We start from the raw sequence: 19,762 nt of genomic DNA on the forward strand, positions 1-19,762 counted from the left end.
ATCTTCAATGGCATGTCATATTAGGGCAGTCTACCTGTTAAACTTAGGCCTTGCAATGCAGCATCTACTTCATAGAATCACAGAATTGTTACAGCACAAAAGGAAGCTATTTGGCCCATTATGTCTGTGCCGGCTCTCCGAGCAAACAATGCACCTAGTGCCATTCACCCATCTTCCCCCTGTCAAATCTGCACATTATTCCTTTCAGATAATAATCTGATTCCCTCTTGAATGCCTTGATTGAACCTGCCTCCACCACATTCTCATGTAGCACATTCCAGAATTTAACCACTTGCTGTGTGAAAAAGTTTCTCCTCGTGTCTCTATTGCATTTTTTGCCAATTTTCTCTCATTCTCCTCCAGTTTTTCCCTACCCACTCTATCCAGATCTCCCGTGATTTTGAATACCTCTGTTATTATCCTTTTGACTTCTAAGCTTTAGAATCTAAAGGGCAGAATTCTTCCATTGGCTTGCAGGGGTGGAACCCGCACGCCGACGTGTAAATTGGCGCGTGGTGATGTTGGGCGCGCGTCCTGACATCACCGCGCACCATCGCAATATTTTGGTGGGCAGGCATGTGATGATGTCCATTGCACGCCTGCCATTAATTAACGGGCTTCTTAAGGACCTTGTGGCTCGAACTGACAGGGATTTTGCGCCACCCGTGCAATCTTTGGCTCATCGCACGGGCAGGCGGGTATCAGAAATTTATATGAAGCTCATCCACGGGCAGGAGAAGAGGGCTCAGTGGGGCTCGTGATTCTACCGCTTTAAAAGTTAGTATTCCAAAGTTAGTGAAACTTACCTGAATGAACTGGAAAAGTTCAAAACACATACCAGCTGCTTGGACTGGACTCATAACCTTCAGGTCAGCAATTTTCAGTGAGGATTTGTTATGGGGTCTATAGGTTTCAGGAAGCCTCCCTGAGCCTGGGAATAGGAGGCAATCTCTCCACTGGAGGCACCACCTCTGAGGAGGAAGTGAGGGCTAGAAAGGGGAGGAGGCCAGGAGTGCACATTCAGCCTGCAGGGGAGCCACCTTTGGGAGGACAGGCGCAGACACAAGGGGCGCAGGGCCAAAAGTAGTCCAAGGCGGAAGAAGCCGCAGAAGACACCACTATCCTGCTGCCAGGATATACAGGCAGCGAAGCAGCTACCTCAATATGTCTGAGATGCAGTGCCGAAGGAGGCTCCGTCTGTCAAGGGAGACAGTCAACACTATCTGTCAGATGATTGGGCCTGAGATCTCAGCTAACTGTATGGGTGGATACCCCATGCCAGTGGCTCTAATGGTCACAGCTGACCTCAACTTCTATGCTTCTACGGCTCCTTCCAGGGGTCAGTGGGAGATCTTTGTGGTGTCTCCCAATCAGCTGTCCACACTTATGTCAAACATCTCGCTAATGCTCTGTTCAGACGTGCAATGACCTTCATCCACTACCGCTGGGACGAGGCAAGCCAGACACCGAGAGCCAAAGGCTTTGCAGCCATTGCTGGCTTCCCCTGCGTCCAGGGTGCAATAGACTGTACACATGTAGCCATCAAGGTGCCAGCAGGTGAGCCCGGTGCCTTCGTCAACAGGAAGGGCTTCCACTCCATGAACGTGCAGATAGTGTGTGGTCACAGGATGCAGATTCTGCAAGTCTGTGCAAGGTACCCAGGCAGCTCCCATGACACCTACATCGCTAGACACTCGCAGGTTCCAGGGTTCTTCAGTGCTCCAGCCCAGCTGGATGGGTGGCTGCTGGGTGACAAGGGCTATCCCCTCAGAAGGTGGCTCATGACACCTCTCCGCCATCCAAAAACAGAAGCCAAGCAGCAGTACAATAGGTGCCACGCCTCCACAAGGGCTGTAGTGGAGAGAAACATCGGTCTTCTCTAAATGCGCTTTCAATGCCTAGATTGTTCCAGGGGCGCACTACAGTACCCCCAGATCAAGTGTCCCTGATAGTGGTTGCATGCTGCGCTCTCCACAATCATGCGCTGCAAAGGGGGGATGCTGCGGACGAAGAAGATGTAGACACAGTGGCTGCGGTTGAACACTGAGACCAGCAGTGAATCCGAGGATGAGCACGCACAGGGAAATGCTGAGGGGGCAGACGCTGACCCGAGGATTCTCCAGGGAGGCAGGGACACTCTAATCCAAGGAACCTTCAGCTAGCACAGCACATATGGACCTCCAACACAAGCCTGGGCTGCAGCCTCCATACTGGAGACATTAGTGCCAAATCTGTCAGGATAGGAGCATTGACGATGGACCCAGTCAATAAACGTCAATGACACATAAATCACTCATAACATCTCAGGAATCCATCCACCTGCCCAGGAAAAGAGGCACCCCCTCCTGTTTAAGACAATCTTAATTTAATGCTTTCACAAAAGTCTCTTAACATAACGCAAATAAAATGATATCGCACTGCAAACACAATCAGAAAGAACTCATAGGGGGGCCAACAAAAAACCACCAGGGATGAGCCCGGGGGATGCCTAAGGTGCCTTAATTTTATGTTTGTGGGTGCTATGTCTTTGTGGTGCCCCTTCGCTGGCACTGGCATCTGAGACAGCCTGCTCTCTCGGCTGTCCTGTTGGCCTTGATGACCTTGGTGGATGTCTTCTGGCCTGTGGAGCCTGTGCATACCCCGCCTGGGAGGGAGCTGCCAGGTCCACAGCTGGCATCTCCCCAGTCATCGCAGCCATATTGGGTGCTGCGGTCACTGGGAGAGGGGTGGAGGAGCTGCCGCCCTCATCTGGAGTGCCCTGAGAGCAGCCCACAGAGATGATAGGTAGCTGCTCCGCTGATGTGAGATCCGTTCAGCCCTCCCTGCTCACCGTAGATGGGTGGGCACCGAGGTGGGAGACCTGGTGCCCAAACCACCGCCCAAATGGGCACTGACCACCTGAGGTCAATGCCATTGTGAGGGATTACAGGTCCAAGCGCAACCCCAGGAACGCCTAATCCTGTCCCTGGAGCTGCCTCTCCATGAGAGTTGCCACTGTCTCCATGGAGGAAGCTTGGCGCTCATGCTTGAGGTTCAATGCATTGGCTACAGTCTGCATAGACTCCCCCACCACTGACACCAAGCCAAGCAGAGCCTCATGTATCTCCACCAAATGATCCCGCACACCTGGCTGCATCGTATGAGTTGGCTGCATTGCAGATGACTCCAGAGGCTTATCATCTGCCATGGACTGAGCATATGCCTGGGCCCTTGCAGTCCTCCAACTACTGGCACCATGGGCACTCTCCGTCTCCGCCAGCTCCTCCAGCGACTGTGAAGTGCCCTCTTCGCTGTGCCCCGGGACACTAGCCGAAGATTTGATGCCCACCGAGGTGCCAATATCTACCCTGGTGTCTGCCTGGCAGAGAAGGTGTGATGCTGGTGATGTTGACACTTCATGCCCCTGCTGCTCCTCCGGGTCCCGTGCGCTGCTGATGCTGAAAGGAAGAGTAAGGAAATTCGATCAGTTAGCGTGCGGGCAATGTCAATGTACATGCCTGTCCCCTGGCTCACCATGCGCTCATCATTCCACACACGCTGGGCAAACCATGTTGGTTACATCACTCACTCAACAATCAGCACTGCCATGGCTGTTGGGAGACTACTGGTGACGTGAGTGCTGGCCACACATATCTGCCCGTGGAACCCCAGCCTCGCCGACTCCAGTGGACCTGGGTGCATGGTGCCTCTCCAGATCGAGGGCCTTCTGCTTGAAGTGGCTAAACAGCACTGTCTGGGCTGGCCCACCGCCAGTCCTCACCTGCTCAGCAATGTTATGAGAATTCTTCTCCTGGAAATGAGAAAAGAGCATTGATAAGTGATGCTTGTACCGTGAATCTCCTCGCAGCCAGCCCACCCCAAGCCTAGTTGGCCATTGCAGAAGTCCAATGCATCTTTATCCCGCTGCTGCCGAACACTCACACAAATATGCCTTCCCACCTCCCCCCGCCCCCCCCCACCCTCTGGTCACATGCTGCCTTTATCACACTTGGGAGCACGCAGTTTAACCTGCCTTAGCAAGGAGGCACAATGATGTGGATCGCAGAGGGCAGCAGGTCTATCTGTTCCACTCCACCTTGAAGATCCCCTCCCACCATGTTGTCACCCTGACTTTGACATGCCCTGGAGTTCGAGCACTGCACCTGGGCGCAGATCCTCCAGGCTGCCCCCACTACAGTCATGTGGGTCTCAGTCCACCACATGCTGCGGGTGTAGAACCCATCTCCTCACCAGCCTCTCAGGCTGACCAACGCATAGGGAATATCTGCTGGGCTGCCCAGCTAAGGATACATGGCATCAATGACTCATTGCATTCAGGCCATTCAGACACCGGTGGAGCGCCAGCGGGCGGGGGGTAGGGGGGAGAAGCTTACATGATGGGTGAAGTGAACGATGCCAACAGGCTACCCACCCTTCCCGTGCGCAGCAAGTGATTGAACCACTTGCAGCACTGGGCCCATGAGCATCGCACCACATCGTGGGAGCTCACAACCCCCGCTACCTCCTCCCACGCACGCTTGGTCAAGTGGGGTGGCCTCCTCCTCCCTTCCTGGGGGACGAGCACCTCCTGCTGTGCTGCCACCTCCTCAAGGAAGGCACTCGTCTGAAAACCGGGACACACATTGACCACCCGCCCTACCCTCCTGCACAGTCAGCCTGGATATGCCTTGGCCCAGACCTCTTGGCTGCACTTTGGCCTTTAAATAGGCCACTGGGTCGCCATTGGACCCGGCAGCGATTGCCGATCGGCTTCCGCCCGCCTACTCCCACTGTCCCCGGGAGCCGGTAAACACGCTGGGTGGGCCTTAATTGGCTCATCCGCGTTAAATGGTGGCACGGTCCCGATCGCTGGCAGTGATTGGGTTCACGACTGCCCGCGCCCACTCCCACACAGCCTCCCCCCGCCCCCCCTTCCCCCCACCACCACCCCCCCCCCCCAACCCCCCCACCCCCACCCCCACCCCGACGTCTGACGTGGGGAAAATTCTCCCCCAAGGGACTAAAAACTGTTCATACATTAGCTTTTAAAGTATTATAAACAGCAATATAAACAACCACCTTCCTGCCCAATAACATGGAAATCAAAATTCTTTGCCCTTATCTTGTCACTATTTAGCTCTACACTTTTATTCATTTATTTTGTAATTAGTTCTCCCTAGAAGCTTTTTCGTATCTGCTTAAATACTTAAGTGCTCATCTCTATTGCAACCATTTCACCCAAATGTTATTCTTTCCCACTTAAAACTCACCCTTTTCAAACAACTCTTATTATTACCAAGCTGTCTTCCTGGTAGAGCTATTTTGAGCATCTAATATCACAGATTTCCACACTGAATATCTTTGAGTCTTGCCTTCATTCCACACCTTTTCCTTCATTCCACACCTTTTCCTTCATTCCACACCTTTGCCAACTTCAGTTATTAAACTTAACTTTATATTTCTGCCAATCTTTCCTGATTATGCATTATCAGGGTTCCACGGTACCTCAGCTGTGGATTTATGCTCACTACTTTACTTAGATTTGAGGGTTTGCTAATAGCTGGATGTTTGTTTGCATAATACAAAATCCAGTCAGGATGAATACTATTTTTATTCTGTGATATTGGTGAAGCTATCAATAATCTGGGCCACACTCTATTGGCAGCTAAGGCTTCCAGCAGCGCAGTGTTTCACAACAGTGACAGGCCCAGTATTCTCACTTTTTTCGTAAACTCAATGAAATGCCTTCAATTCTTTAATTACTGTACTCTGCTGTCATCATGTAAGTTAATGTGACAAAATTTCAAAACTGGACAATCACTGCCTGTCTTGCCTAGTACAGAGACATCATATTATGAACTTTCAGTCAATATATTTAAAAACTGGACACAAACAAGCTATCAAAATGCCTGCTGTAAATCAAGTGACCTGTGGCATTTGAGCTACAGACCATACCAAGTCACAAGCAAATGCTTAATTAAATATGGACATTCAAAGCTATCCAGGTATTTACACATCTCTTTGTTTAAGCATGAGCCAACACAAAAAGACTATGGAATTTTCTAGACTCCTCCCTCCCTGTTCCATACAAAACAGTTGGAAATGATTGGCCCCTATCGCTGTCTCATTGTATCATGATGGCTTTTCCTATCCAAACTGAACTGGGTGGAACTTGGAGGTGTTAACCCACAACATAGGGTGTAGAGTCAACATGAATGCCAGCACCTTTTTTGGCAAATGACTTGAACTTGTATTATGTCACATGGTAAGGGAGCCGTGTTGTTTTCTGCTTTTAAAAATCAGCAAAGAGCTATTTGCAGGCAGAACCATTGAAACCATTAGTTCAGCCAATCTGTGAAGCACATGGGAAACAAGCTGCAAGCATCAGGCTACCAAAGTACATAACTTGTTCCAGTTGAAGTCCACCTGAGAACCAACCTCTTAGCGATTCGACTACAAGAAACCTCACAACCTGTTCTGATCTTTTGCTTTACAAGACCCCCACTTTAACATCAACTCCAATCAATAAACCAGGCCTGCTACATGGGAGACCTGAGATCATAAACCAGTCACTAAGCTAACAGTAATTAGTAAAGGTGCATGACCTTTATCTGTATCTAACCCATGTGTGTGTGTTTGTGTGTGTGTGCATGTGAGAGAGAGAAAGAACAAATATGCCTGTCTGATGTTCTGTTTAATTCAGGGTAAGTGTGTGGAAATAAATAATCTTCTTTATTTTAAACTCACAAAATATTGCTACTGAATTAATCAGGATACACACTCAAAACGGTAAGAAAAGGAACACTTATTCCATGTTAAGCATACTGATCACAGGCAGTAGGAGAACATTGCATTTGGTCCATGACAAAGCCCAACTGAAATATCAGTTACTATGAATTCATGAACTGATACACAGTTTTCTATTGGGCACAATAAAACATAATGTCTCAGTCATTCCTCCTCACATCATCCAGCATTTGGAATACAGCAGCAGTATTCCATCAACTCACTTTACACCCAATTTTTGTACTTCAGGAAAGTAGGCACTTGCTGTGTTCTGACAAAGCCCCCGAGGCTCTCTCTCTCAAAGCAAGGAGAGCACTTGCAACAGAATAGAATCTGTGGCAAGAACCTGCATGTGAAGTCTTTTAACATGAATGCACTGTAGTTACCAGATGATTCTGGCTGACCAGTTGACTTTCTCACTCTTTACCACCTGACATAATTCTATTAGAAGGACGTACAGGTTGGTAATCAACATGTTTGACCAGAATATGAATGCGCCTTCCATGAGAATAAGTCCCTGGATGGAATTGTCCGGACCTGAAGGCGGCGGGCGTCATGGCGGGCAGATGGGGCACAATATGGCAAGAAGGCCAAAAACCAGTTTCACGCCATTGTGAAACCAGTTTGTACTCTACCCGTCAATGGCAGGCCACGTTCTCCACTGCTGCACTTTGGGAGACTAATTTCAATACTTTATCATCTCATTATAAGCCCTGCTCACCAGAATCATCCTCCATGTCAAATTTACCAACCATGTTGGCATGGCTTCAGAACAGCATGTTCACGACTGCCTTTAAAAGGCGTGTACCTAGCGACCTGAACTTCAAGGGGAACCCGGAAGTGAGTGCACACAACGTTGCACAGCGTCTGTGAGCATCACCCACAGGACATCAAGGAAGAGGCGCCGCACATTCCAGGGGCGCACAGGCATGTCGCTTTTTCCCAGCTGGCTTTCAATGCAGTGTCGGGGCAAGGGCTCCAGTGTGGGTCAAAGCAGCACAGGCTAAAGGAAGTACTCAAGCACATGCCCGGAATGGCGGGGAAGGTGAGAGAAGCGCCCACACACTTGGAAAAGCTGGTCAAAAGCGAGCATTCTACCACAGATGAGCCCATTCAGCAGCAGCTCCATTGACAAGCTTGGAGTTGGGCCTCTGAAGATTTTCTGCCCACTCAAGCCACGCAAAAACTTGAAAGTGCCATCAAATGCTCCAGAGCTTTTCATCCCTTGGGTGCAGACTGCAAATTAATGTGCATTTTAGGGGGAAGCAGAACAATTGAACAACTGGGCAAGTTGTAGAATCCACTTGCGAAAGGTGACCATGGCGCAGTCACTGGTGGAGGTGCTCATAGCCTCTTGCAATATCTTTATTAAGATTTGGACCAGTATCCATTATAGTTCAAGCTAACAGCGCAGCCTTGCAGTGTGGGTTAGGAGAATGCCTACAACTGAACTGACATCCTCACCTTGCATCTGTGAATGTTTGACTTCTGTGTGGATGATGGCTGCACACATACCCTCAGTGCTCAGACTCATGTCATGGAGATGCAGCGGAGGCCCTATCACTTGCTAGATTCCAGGATGATGATGACGACATGTAGTGAGGATACTCCATAGATCTTCGCATTGCCTCTGTGAATGTCTGACTCCTGTCTGTCTGAGGGCAGCTTGCTTGCACTCTGTGATCAGGATCATATCATACAGATGCAGCCGTGAAACTTAAAATGCACCGGATCCTTTGTCAGCCTTCAGCACCTGACCACTTCAGGGGCACAGCTTCACTGGTCACAGATGCTGAAGAGATGGGGGCCAGCCCCACCTCAAAGATACTGAGAGCTCACAAAGAGAATGACGGAACTCTGTGCTGCCTGCCCATTACATTCTGGAAGCAATGACAAGCACCATTGAGGTGCAGGCATCACTAATGTGTCCAGTGGGTGTGAAGCCAGACAATCACTTTGGTCTGAAGGTTACACTCTGTACAGGGAAGAGGTCCTGGACTGAGACACCTGCATCTATCTTGTACTGGAAGCAAGGTTTCACATCTGATTGACACGAAAACTGCTCGACATGACAAGGAGCCATAGACAAGGAGACATTCTTGGGAGTGTATTTACAATTGTGAACATTAAGTGCAAATGATTAACACCCGTGCTCATGTTGAGCAACTAAATCTTCTTGACCTTTCTAACCCTGCCACTATGCCTTGGTGCTCGCCCAACATCCACAGCGGAGGCGGACTGCTGACTACTACACCCTGTTGTCTGTGATGAGCTTAGCGGGCATCCTCTGGAGGGCTGAGGCCTGGAGGGCCCCAGCCTGCTTTAGGTGTCCTGCTGTGGGGCAAGTGCACCCTCCTTGGCCTGTGGAGCTGGAGCTGCTTGGGTCACAGGATTTGGATAGGCCGGACACTCCTGGAGTCACCTGGGTAGATGGCCCAGGGGTGTGCATCTGCTGATCCTCCTCCCTATGGGTGCCCGAGGACTCCAGGCTGAGAGCAAGGAACAGCTGGGGTAAGCTCAAGATGCCCCAACCCCAGTCACATTAACATTGCTGGATGCTTGCAAGTGCTTCAGTGATGGAGTACAGCTTCTGCTGAAGTGTAGGACAAATGTCCTGGGCTAAAGTCGTCATGGTGGCCGCCATCCTATCAGTGTTGACCTTGGTGCATTGGCATGATGGTGCTATCACCTCAGACTGAAGGCGGACGGACGCCTCCATTGTGCCTTCCACTCTGAGGAGAGCAGCAGACATCCCTTCCTGATGTTCCCTAGTTTGTCTTTGCAGCTTCAGCAACTGAGCTATGATCGAGTCAGAGGCTCCTTATCTGACTCAGACTCAGCAGATTTCTGGTCTCCAGTTGTCCTCCAAGTGCCGGAAACCTGAGAAATCCCTGCCCCGCCTGCTGTGGATCAGACTGTGTGATGTGCTCACCATATTGTGACCCTAGCGCTACTCTGGAACTAGGCCCCACCGAGGTGTATGTCCCTGTGCTGGTGGAGGGTGTGGGTGAGCGTTGTGACAGCTCTTCAATTAGGGTGTCATCAGATTCTTCATCCAAGGTGTCTTTGGGGCTTGAGTCAAGGACCTGGCAGATGGACTCCCTCTACTGCTTCCCAGATGTGCCTGCGAAAGCAATGAGAGATAACTCATGCATGTCAGGGGACTGCAGAACAGGGGAACTGCATGGTTGTCTGATGGATGTTGCACTGCTGGATCCTCAATTGGTTGAGCACTGCTGACTTCACCGTCAGCACAGGAACGGGCCAAATCGTCACTAGCCAGCTGGATGACTCTATTTTCAAAGTCTGTGAGGACCTTGATGTCAGTCATTTCTCCACCAGTCTGCGACCTTTCCCTTTTGTTGTGTGCCAGCTTGTCCTGCATGAATACAAATGGAGAGAGTGTAAGCAGCTCACCTGCCAGGCCAGATGAGATGACATGTGGGTGGTGAGTGATGCCAATGATGGGTTGAGGACACGATCCGTAGGGCAGGTGAAGGTGTTTGTGAGAGAGTGACTGGTGATGTCCCTTGAACTGGTAGTGAGTAAGATCCTTGTGGATGTGTGTTGGGTTTGTGAGTAAGTGAGCTGAGAGCGATGAGAAGAGTGACTCAGCCTTTTGGAAAAGAGATCATTCATCCTCTTTCGGCACTGGGTGGCTGTCCTCTTTTGCAGGGTGTTGGCGCTGACCATTACTGCCACTGCCTCTCATGCTGGATTTGTCACCTCGCTTGCTGGTCTTCGCCCAGAGTGGGGGTAGAGAAGGTCACAGCAGGCCTCCACTGCACCCAGTAGGCACCTGAGGGAGGCGTTGCTAAATTTGGGTGCAGCATTTTTCCTCCATTTGGCAGTCATGATTTTCCAGCAGTTTTCAATCGCTGAGAAGGAGCTAGCTCTGTGCAGGAGCGCCCTTTAAATCTAGTGGCTGGATTACAGAAGGCCTGAGGTGACAGCAGGGTGGGCAAATCAGAGGCTGCCCCAACAGTTAGTCAGTGTGTTCCCCGTGAATGCATTGGTTATGATGCAGGATGCACCTGGAAGGGGATGATACGGCATAAAAACCCACCGTTGTGGCCAGCAGGCAAAATGACTTTTTTCACGCCCGCTACTGCACTTAGTGCAAATCTGGGATAATTCCGCTCCCAGACTGGGACTTGAACCCAGAGGTTCTGGCCCAGAGCTCGGGATGCTACTATTGCACCACAAGACGTCCCTTCACAGAGTTCTAAAGATAAGACAACATAAGGCTGCAAACTGCATGGTCTGAATTTTACGCACGTCATACGTGTGTGATCAGCGGGCCTGGAAATGGATGGGTTATCCACTCCCACCCGTGATTTCATGCTGGTTGGCTATTTAAGGGCTGGCCAGTGTGAAATGCACCCGGACATTGGCTCAGCACTGCTGGTGGGGGCGGGAGCGTAGCGGGCGCCAGGTCCAATAGTGACACGGAGGGGGTTTTTAAAAGAGCACAGGCATCTCCCTGAAGGCTGCCAGGAGTTGGGGAGGAGCCTCAGGGAGCTGTGCTCGAGACAGTATAAGATTTTCTGCTTGGCAATTGTTATGACACCAGCAACCGCTGGGCACACCAGATGGGAAGACAATGCCGGTGGGCACTCTGTCTCCCAGTTCTCTGAGGAGTGCCTGTGCACCTTAGTGGGGACAGTGAGTGCCTGGCGTGACATCCTCATGTCACAGCATGGCAAGAGACCACCCCACCAGATGAAGGGGGCCTGGATGGAGGTGACTGCCCAAGTGAGCAAGTAAAGGTTAAATGATCTTCTATGCTCTGCAAGGGTAAGTACCAACTTGGCATGGAATTGTGTATAGATGTCTTGGAGGCTGGCCATTCTTCATTGCGTTCAGGGGTGTGAGACGCAGAGTGCCAAATGGCACATATCCCTGTGTTTGCCAAGACTGGGATATGGCTTGGGTGTATTGAATGGTGAGGTGCGCTAATCTCATGGGCATCTCAACCCGGGTCTCCTTTGGGTGGGGGGAGCCAGGCTGGTATGGTGTGGCAGGTACAGGGTGCACTAATGAATGCACTTTTGTCCGTCCAGGAGAAGAGGAGCCATAATGTGCTGATGTGCTCACAAATGGGTGATGGGGTGCTCAACCTGCTGATACTTTCTAAATTTGAGATGGATGTCCTAGACATGGAATGCAAGCATGGAGCAAGGTCCAGAGGGCACAGAGTGGCAGGGTCTGGGAGGAAGCCAAGAGTCCAGTGGAAAGGTGAGAGATTGGGGAAGTGTGTAAGAAATGTAGCATTGCGGCACCTCCAATGTGAAGTTCCATCAAGAGTCCCCATTGCTCATCCAATCACAGTGCCTCAGTGCGGCAGTTGTCCATTCCGAGAACCAGCCATCATACATACGCAGTCACTTTATTACAATGCAATCAACTGACTTATTCTCTTCCTCCCTCAGATGCACCGTCCTCACGATGCCTTAGAGACCCTGAGGAAGCTCCCTTCACACCCGAGGAGGAGCCATGGACAGATGCATCCATCTCATATCATCTCTCTGTACCAAGCACCAGCGTAGATATAGGAATGTCAGTGGTTAATAGCGCGTCAGATCATATGTTAGTGCACAGTGGCAAGGGTCTATCACACTCGCATGAATTGCTGGTGGAGGCAGAGTGTGCCCAGGGCGCTGGCAGTTCAAGGGCTGCTGAAGACCAGGACCACGCTGAGTCTGAGGCAAATGATGAGCTTCTGGAGTGCGCCATCAGGTGGTAGATGCTGGCAACAGGATGCGCGGGAAGATCTGGCGGAGATTTCTCAGGGTCTGCATGCCATGTCTTGGAGGTGTCCATGGGGAGTGTGGGCACTGCATTGACCCAGGTCTCTGAGCGCACAGCCTCCTCCATTGAGAGAGTGGTGACTCTCATGGAGAGGCAGCTCCAGGTACAGAATCAGGGATCTCTGGGGCTGCGCTCGGAACTGCAAGCCAACACACCGGCAGTGATCTCAGCAGGTCACTGCCAGTGTGCGAAATAGATAAGGCACCTAGTCTCTTTGCTAGGTTTCCATCCATCAATGATGAGCAAGGACGTTCAAACCAACCTCTTGCTGGCGGACGAGCTGCATGTCGCAGCTGCAAGCTCCTCTCAGGGCACTCCGGACAAAGGCAGCAGCTCTTCTGCCCCTCTGCCAGTGCCCGTGACATCTGATGAGGCTGCAAAGACTAAGGAATGCCCAGTCATGGTGCTGGACGCTCCTTCCCAGGTGGTGCCTGCATAGGCTCCGCCATCCAGAGGACATCAGCCAAGATCATCAGGGCCGACAGGACATCATAAACAGCAGGCTGCCTCTAATGCTGCTGCCAGTGAGATGGGGGTGGGAGGGAGAGGTGTTCTGGGAGCACCAAGATGCAGCACTCGCAAGCAGAAGTTTAAGGCACTGAAAGTACAAGAGGGATTGTCATGTGTGGTGTAACTTCAGTTGATTTGTGTTCTACGTTCAAATTGTGTAAACATGGCCACCATTTATGTGCAATGGCCTGAATGTGTTTCATGTTTTTCATAGGTGTTGGGCAAGGGAGTGGTTTTGACAGAGAGGAAGGGCTGCAAACTTTATTTCAGAGGTCATTACTTGACATAAGCGTCACAGATGGCTTCATCAGGAACAATTAGTAAGAAGGTGTCACCTATACCCACACTTTCATGCCAAGCTTTGGATGCCTAGCTGAAAGAACAGAGAATCAAGGCCTCCCTGGTCTCCCTGCCTCCCACAAGGCACTTCTGCAGCCAGGTCCTTACCTTGGGCCTCCTTCAGCTCCTCATTAAACCCATCAGCTGAATTGTCCTCTGCGGACTGGGAAGTGCCTCTCAGCCTTCATCCTCCTATGGTCCTCATTTGACAGAGCCAGATTGTGCAGAGTGCAGCACACAATGGCAATAAGTGATTCGTGCTCTGGAGGATATTTCAGTTCTCCCCACATTCGGTCCAGGCAGCGGACCTCACCTTGAGCAGGCAAATGGTCCTCTCAATTACCGCCCTTCGATGGTACCTATCCTCCGCTTCTGTCCTTGGGTATTGGAGTGGCATCATGAGCCACCTTTTCAGGGGATAGCCTTTGTCGCCCAGGAGCCAACCGTCCAACCCAGCTGGAGGGACAAAAAGCCTTGGCACCTGGAAGTGTCGCAGGATGTAGGCATCATAACAGCTGCCAGGGTACCGATCGCAGACCTGCTGGGGGCGCAAACAAGCTGGGGCATCCGTGGAGTGGCAGTCCTTTCCGTTGCCAAAGGCACCCGGCTCACCCGCTGCCACATTATGGCCATGTGCATGCAATCTATGGCACCCTGCATGTGGGGAAACCCAGCAAGTGCAGCGAAGCCTCTGGCTCGCTAGCCTGGCTGGCTTCATTGGCCCGGAAATGAATGAAGTCACTGACCCATCTGAACAGAGCGTCAGTGACCAGCTTGACACACCTGTGGGCAGCAATTTGGAAAACATCACATAGATCTCTCACTGACCTTTGGAAAGAAACGGAGACAAAAAGGTTCAGGGCCATGGTCAGCTTAAGAGCCACTGGCACCGAGTGGCCACCTACACAGTTTGAGGCAATCTCTGGGTCAGTCATGTGGCATATTGAGGTCTTAGTCTCCCTAGAGAGGCAGAGCCCCCTTCAGCACTGGACCTCAGACATGTTGAGGTAGCTGGAGCGCTGGCTGTAAACCTTGGCTAAAGAGTAATAGAGTTTTCTGTGGACCCCTCCGCCTTGCACTTCCCACTGGCCCTGCACTCCCTCTGGCCACAGGATGCATTCTGGGACGCTGCCAATGGACACCAGGGTTCCCCTCCCTTCTGGCGCTCTGCTTCTCTTCAGAGGAGATCCCTCCAGCAGAATAGACAATCCTCATTTTCTGGAATACAGATAGCACAGGACAATGCACTAAAGGGCGCACTCGGCCAAAAGCCTTTAAAAAAGCTTGTAAGCCAAAGAGCCCAGAGAACTCAGGAAACGCAATGAATTGTCAGGAAACCACCTACAGCCGACTCTCACCTAAACTCCTACCTACTCACATTGCCACAGCTCTGGTCGGCTTTTATCCAGCCCTGGATTGAGTTTCAATTAAAAACGGGATGGCTGCTTGGTGGTATGTCCCGTGAACCAACCGCTAAATTGCACAGGCCACATAAAATTCCATACACTCGCCTTTTTAATGCGCTTAATTGCCCTTTTAATTTTCGGCGGGCATGCTTCCAACTCCCTCGAGCGCCCGGCTATCGTAATATGATACAATGGCGCGATGACATCAGGATGCACACCCGATGTTTGTTCACACGAGTTTGGGTCAGCTGGGTGTCCTCTCCTGGAGCATAAACTTCAGGCCCATATTATACATTATGAATCAGGTCTGCTCTGTCTAAAGATTATCCACATACCCCGGGCTTGTAGGCTGGCTTTAAAATCTTAGTCTCCATGTTATTTCCTTTTATCAATAAACTTCCAGCGCTTTGATTTTTAGCCAATCTTATGATTCTAACATGGCTTAATGGGTGCAGGATGTTATGTTTCTAAGGAGTCAGTTTCATGGGGGTGAGGGAAATGTATTATTCAGACTGGGACTACAAGGGAGTCCCAAGAAGAAGATCATGGATGTCAGGCTTCAATGTATGTCCAGGATTTTTGGTCAGGGAGGGATCAGAGTTACTAGCGAGGAAGGGGAAGGTGGTGGGGGTAGGGTTTTAGAAGGCAGGGGGAGGCACAAAGTGGGGTTGGTACCATCTTGGTAGGGAGTGCCCCTGATGGACACAGTAGACCCACAAAGGAGGTACCACTCCCCCTTCCTTCCTGTTGGTAAAGTAATGGGCTGGTGACTTTCCTTCCGCCTTGGCCCACCCACTGCATTATGGTGGCGAAGGCAGAAAGAGGCCCTTAAATGGCCTTTAATTGGCCTAAGGGCCTCAATTGGCCTAGGCACAGGCAGGTTGGCTGACATCCTACCCGCCCACCATAATATGGGAGTGGGCGGGAAGGCAATGGGCTGGCCACCTGCTTCATTTTACATGACCACCCGCCATCTTCAAAATAGCACAGTGATTTGCTGGTATATCAACCATGAATGAATGGCCAATTTCTTTTTGTGTTTTGACTGATTTACAAACAATATATGATTAACTTACCATTTAATTTAAGGTCTTCATGAAGCCTTCCTCTGTGTTGAATTTCCTGATTGTGTCTTGAAATCTAGGTGAAAGATGATGCAGTGCTACCTAATCAATGAGGCATTTGTGGTTGCTAAGGAAAATGATATCATCACAGTTAATTGTCTGGCACTGTGATGCCATGAGACAATCATAAAGAAGAAGAAAGAAACATATAAGAAATAAAAATAAATATTTAGGATTGCTATCAACGTACCTGAGCACTTTGTATCTAGCAGTTGCACATATGACTGTATTCCCTTTGAGTTTGTGGGCAGAGAAGCCAGGATTAATTCTTGTTTCAGGGAAATAAGGTAAATATATCAGCGGCAAGCCAACTTCAATACCAACATCTTTTCCAGACTGGGCAAACAGAGTGAATCAACCTTTAGATAGAAATACAGTAAAGAAACTGTGAAGTAGAAATTGGATCTCATTGTGTCCTGAAATTATGTCATGTAATGTTAACATATAAGTGCTTAATGTATTTGTCTGAATCCCTCTCTTCATTATTTTAAGAGGCTTTAATTTGCTTGGACTTCCTCATATACGTCCAAACTTTTATAATACTATGAAGAACAGAATGGTTGCCACTTATTTCTTACCTGAAAAATAGGCAGCTAGCAGTTGGTATTGGGGAGTTCCTCAACCAGAGCCTTGAGGCATACCTGATGCAATTTTCATGTGAACCTGTAGATCAGTGAGCACCACACCCAACAGTTTTGGGTAGCATACCACTTACTTATAAAAATCAGAGTTCCATGTCATTTGTAGTATCCCATCTCCAAGTTTTAGGCACAAATTGTGTGGCATGCATACTCCATCCATTTGTACCAGGCCGGAGCATCCTAACCAGGGTAAGGAAACCGTTAGTGGCTGCTCCACAAAACCTGCAAAGAGGAGAATCCAAGCCCAGAATTCATATTTAAATTTCTGTACACTTCAAATAAACAAAACAGAAAGCAATGAAAGAACTTTCTGGGTTTACAGAGCCATGGCTGTTCTGACAATTTGAAGTTGTGGTGTAGCATTTAATGGGTGGCAGTGTTCCCCAATCTGCCATCCAAAGAGTCGGCGGGGAGCATGTCCCCATTGATCACAGCTGCCCCGCAGCCATTTGGCAGGACTCCTGCCCCTCATTTGGGAGAAAGCCCCACCTCGGAAAGCTTGCAGCCAATCTGCATAACCTAAGTTCCTCATCCCTGGAACCATTCTTGTGAATCTTTTCTACACCTTCTCTCATGCCTTCACATCCTTCCTAAAATGCAGTGCCCATAACTGGACTCAATACTCCAGTTGAAGCCTAACCAGTATTTCATACAGGTTTAATTTCCTTGTTTTAGTACTCTATACCTCAATTTATATAGCCCAGGATGTTGTACGTTTTATTAAACATCTCCCCTCAACCTGTCCTGCCACCAATCTCAATGCCAGGAGCCAGGATGGAGTTAAGCGTAAGGGGAGGGGTGGGGGGGGAGCGGGAAACATGGGTGGGGTTGGGTTGGGGAGAGGGGGTGGGGATCCTGATGGAGAGGCCAGGGAAGAAAGAGCACCTGGGAGAGTCATCTATCACTTCCTTTCCCGGTCGAGGCCTGAGCAGCATAGCCTGCAAGACTTCCCTCTTTCCCTGACCTTCTCCAGCTAGCCTCAAAATTGCAACCATGTGGGAAGCAGCCCTAATGGACTCAGCTGGGGTGAGAGTGGGCAGGCTGCCCCATACCTCGCCCACCCCCTATAAAATTGCAGACAGGGTGGGGACGGACAGGAGGACAGCACAAAGGCCACCCGGGAGATTTGATATCAACCCCCACAACACCACCCCCCCCCAACACACACCCCCACCCCGCCACCCCCGCCTGCAAACCTGCAAATTCTGCCTTTGATATTTTAATATTCACTCCTCAACATCAATGCTAATATTCATGTTGAAGGCAACTAAAAAAAGAGACAGGATAAAACAATGTAAACCAAAGTACCAAAACAAAGGCTCAAGTAAACCGAGTGAAGAGTACAATAACAAGACCTTCAAAGGACTCATGTGAGAGGAAAAACCAAAAAAAAGAGGCAACAGTAAGAATAGAAATGAAAATCAGATAGTTTCTAAAGTGTGCAACTGATCCACAATGCCAGGTTTACGGTGGTAAGTTGAAAATCTACCCCAAATTGACACAATTAGGTAAAATTTTCAAGTAAACTCAACTTTCTTAATATTCAAAATTTGTTTTTATCATTTACCAGTAAATATTACTCAAGGTTTGAATCTTCATTCTCAGAATATGGACACCACTGGTATTTTTTTGCCCCTGAGTAAGTCTGACAAAACTGGATGGTTTATATATGGGTCTGGAGGACAGTTTTCTTCCCTGAAGGGCATTAAGAATCAGCTGAGTTTTTACAACAACAAATAGCTTCAACTAGCTTTTTTATTTCTGGATTTATTGAATTGATTTTAATTTTCGAATTGCTATGGTGGAATGTAAACTCACATTCTCTGGGTTATTAGTCCACTAACATTACCACTACACTACCAGTTTACCTACAATTTCTTAGATCAAGTTCTGATGAAGCTATCTCACATTGTTTTCTAATTTGCTATATTTCTGATTGACTTCTGGTCATTTATTTCACCTTCATTGTTCATATGGCCAGGATTTTTCAGATGGCAAGGTTTGCCAGCTTGCCACCCCAAGAGCCAATGGAGAACGCATCTCCACCCATACTGGCTGCCTCACAGCCATTTAACGCTTCAAGGAGCACGACATGACTGGAAATGGGAATTCCACCCCCTTGTTTGGGAGGAAGACCCTCCTTGGAGAATTGCCAGCCAACATGACCGAGCAGCATCAGGAGCTGTATTGACAGGACTGGGACTACAAGCTAACCTGGAGTCTGATTCCCAGAGTCCAGGACTAGGTAGGTGTGGGTGTCTCAGGGTGGGGGATGGTGAGGCCCAGGAGGGGTGAGCAGAGGGGGTTTGGGGGTATTGGTGGAGCGGCCAGGAGGGGAGGGAGCACCCACTGGGGAGGGCAGACCATGGGGGGAGGGGGCGACATGTGTTGAAAGAAGCCCATTAATTGAGGCACCCTACCCCCATTCCCACCCGGGGCCTAAGCAGGGTCGCTTTCTGGGCTTCCCACTGTGCCTCAAAATTGAGGCTGGGTGGGAAACAGCCCTTAAGCAGTCATTAATTGGCCACTTAAGGGCTCAACTGGACCTTCCTTCCGTCTTCAGTTCTGAAGTGGAGATGTTCATAACGTTCAGCACCATTCGTGACTCCTCAGATACTGAAGCAGTCCATGTCCAAATGCAGGAAGCCTGGGACAATGCCCAGGCTTGGGCTGGCAAGTGGCAAGTAACACTTTACACCACACAAGTGCCAGGCAATGACCATCTCCAACAAGCAAGAATCTAACCATTGCCCATTGACAGTCAATGGCATTACCATCACTGAATTCCCCCACTATCAACCTCTTGGGGGTTACCATTGACCAGAAACTGAACTTGACGAGCCATATAAGTACTGTGGCTACAAGAGCAGGTCGGAAGCTGGGAATTCTGGGGTGAGTAACTTACTTCCTAGCTCTTCAAAGCCTGTCCACCATCTACAAGTCAGGAGTGTGATGGAATACTCTCCACTTGCCTGGATGAGTGCAGCTCCAACAACACTCAAGAAGCTTGACACCATCCAGGACAAAGCAGTCCGCTTAATTGGCACCCCATTCACAAACATTCACTCCCTCTGCCACCGATGCACAGTGGCAGCTGTGTGTACCTTCTACAAGCTGCACTGCAGGAACTCACTAATTTTCCTTCGAGAGCACCTTCCAAACCCAG

The sequence above is a fragment of the Carcharodon carcharias genome, chromosome 4, assembly GCF_017639515.1.
Source record: "Carcharodon carcharias isolate sCarCar2 chromosome 4, sCarCar2.pri, whole genome shotgun sequence".
Taxonomy (NCBI): Eukaryota; Metazoa; Chordata; class Chondrichthyes; order Lamniformes; family Lamnidae; genus Carcharodon; species Carcharodon carcharias.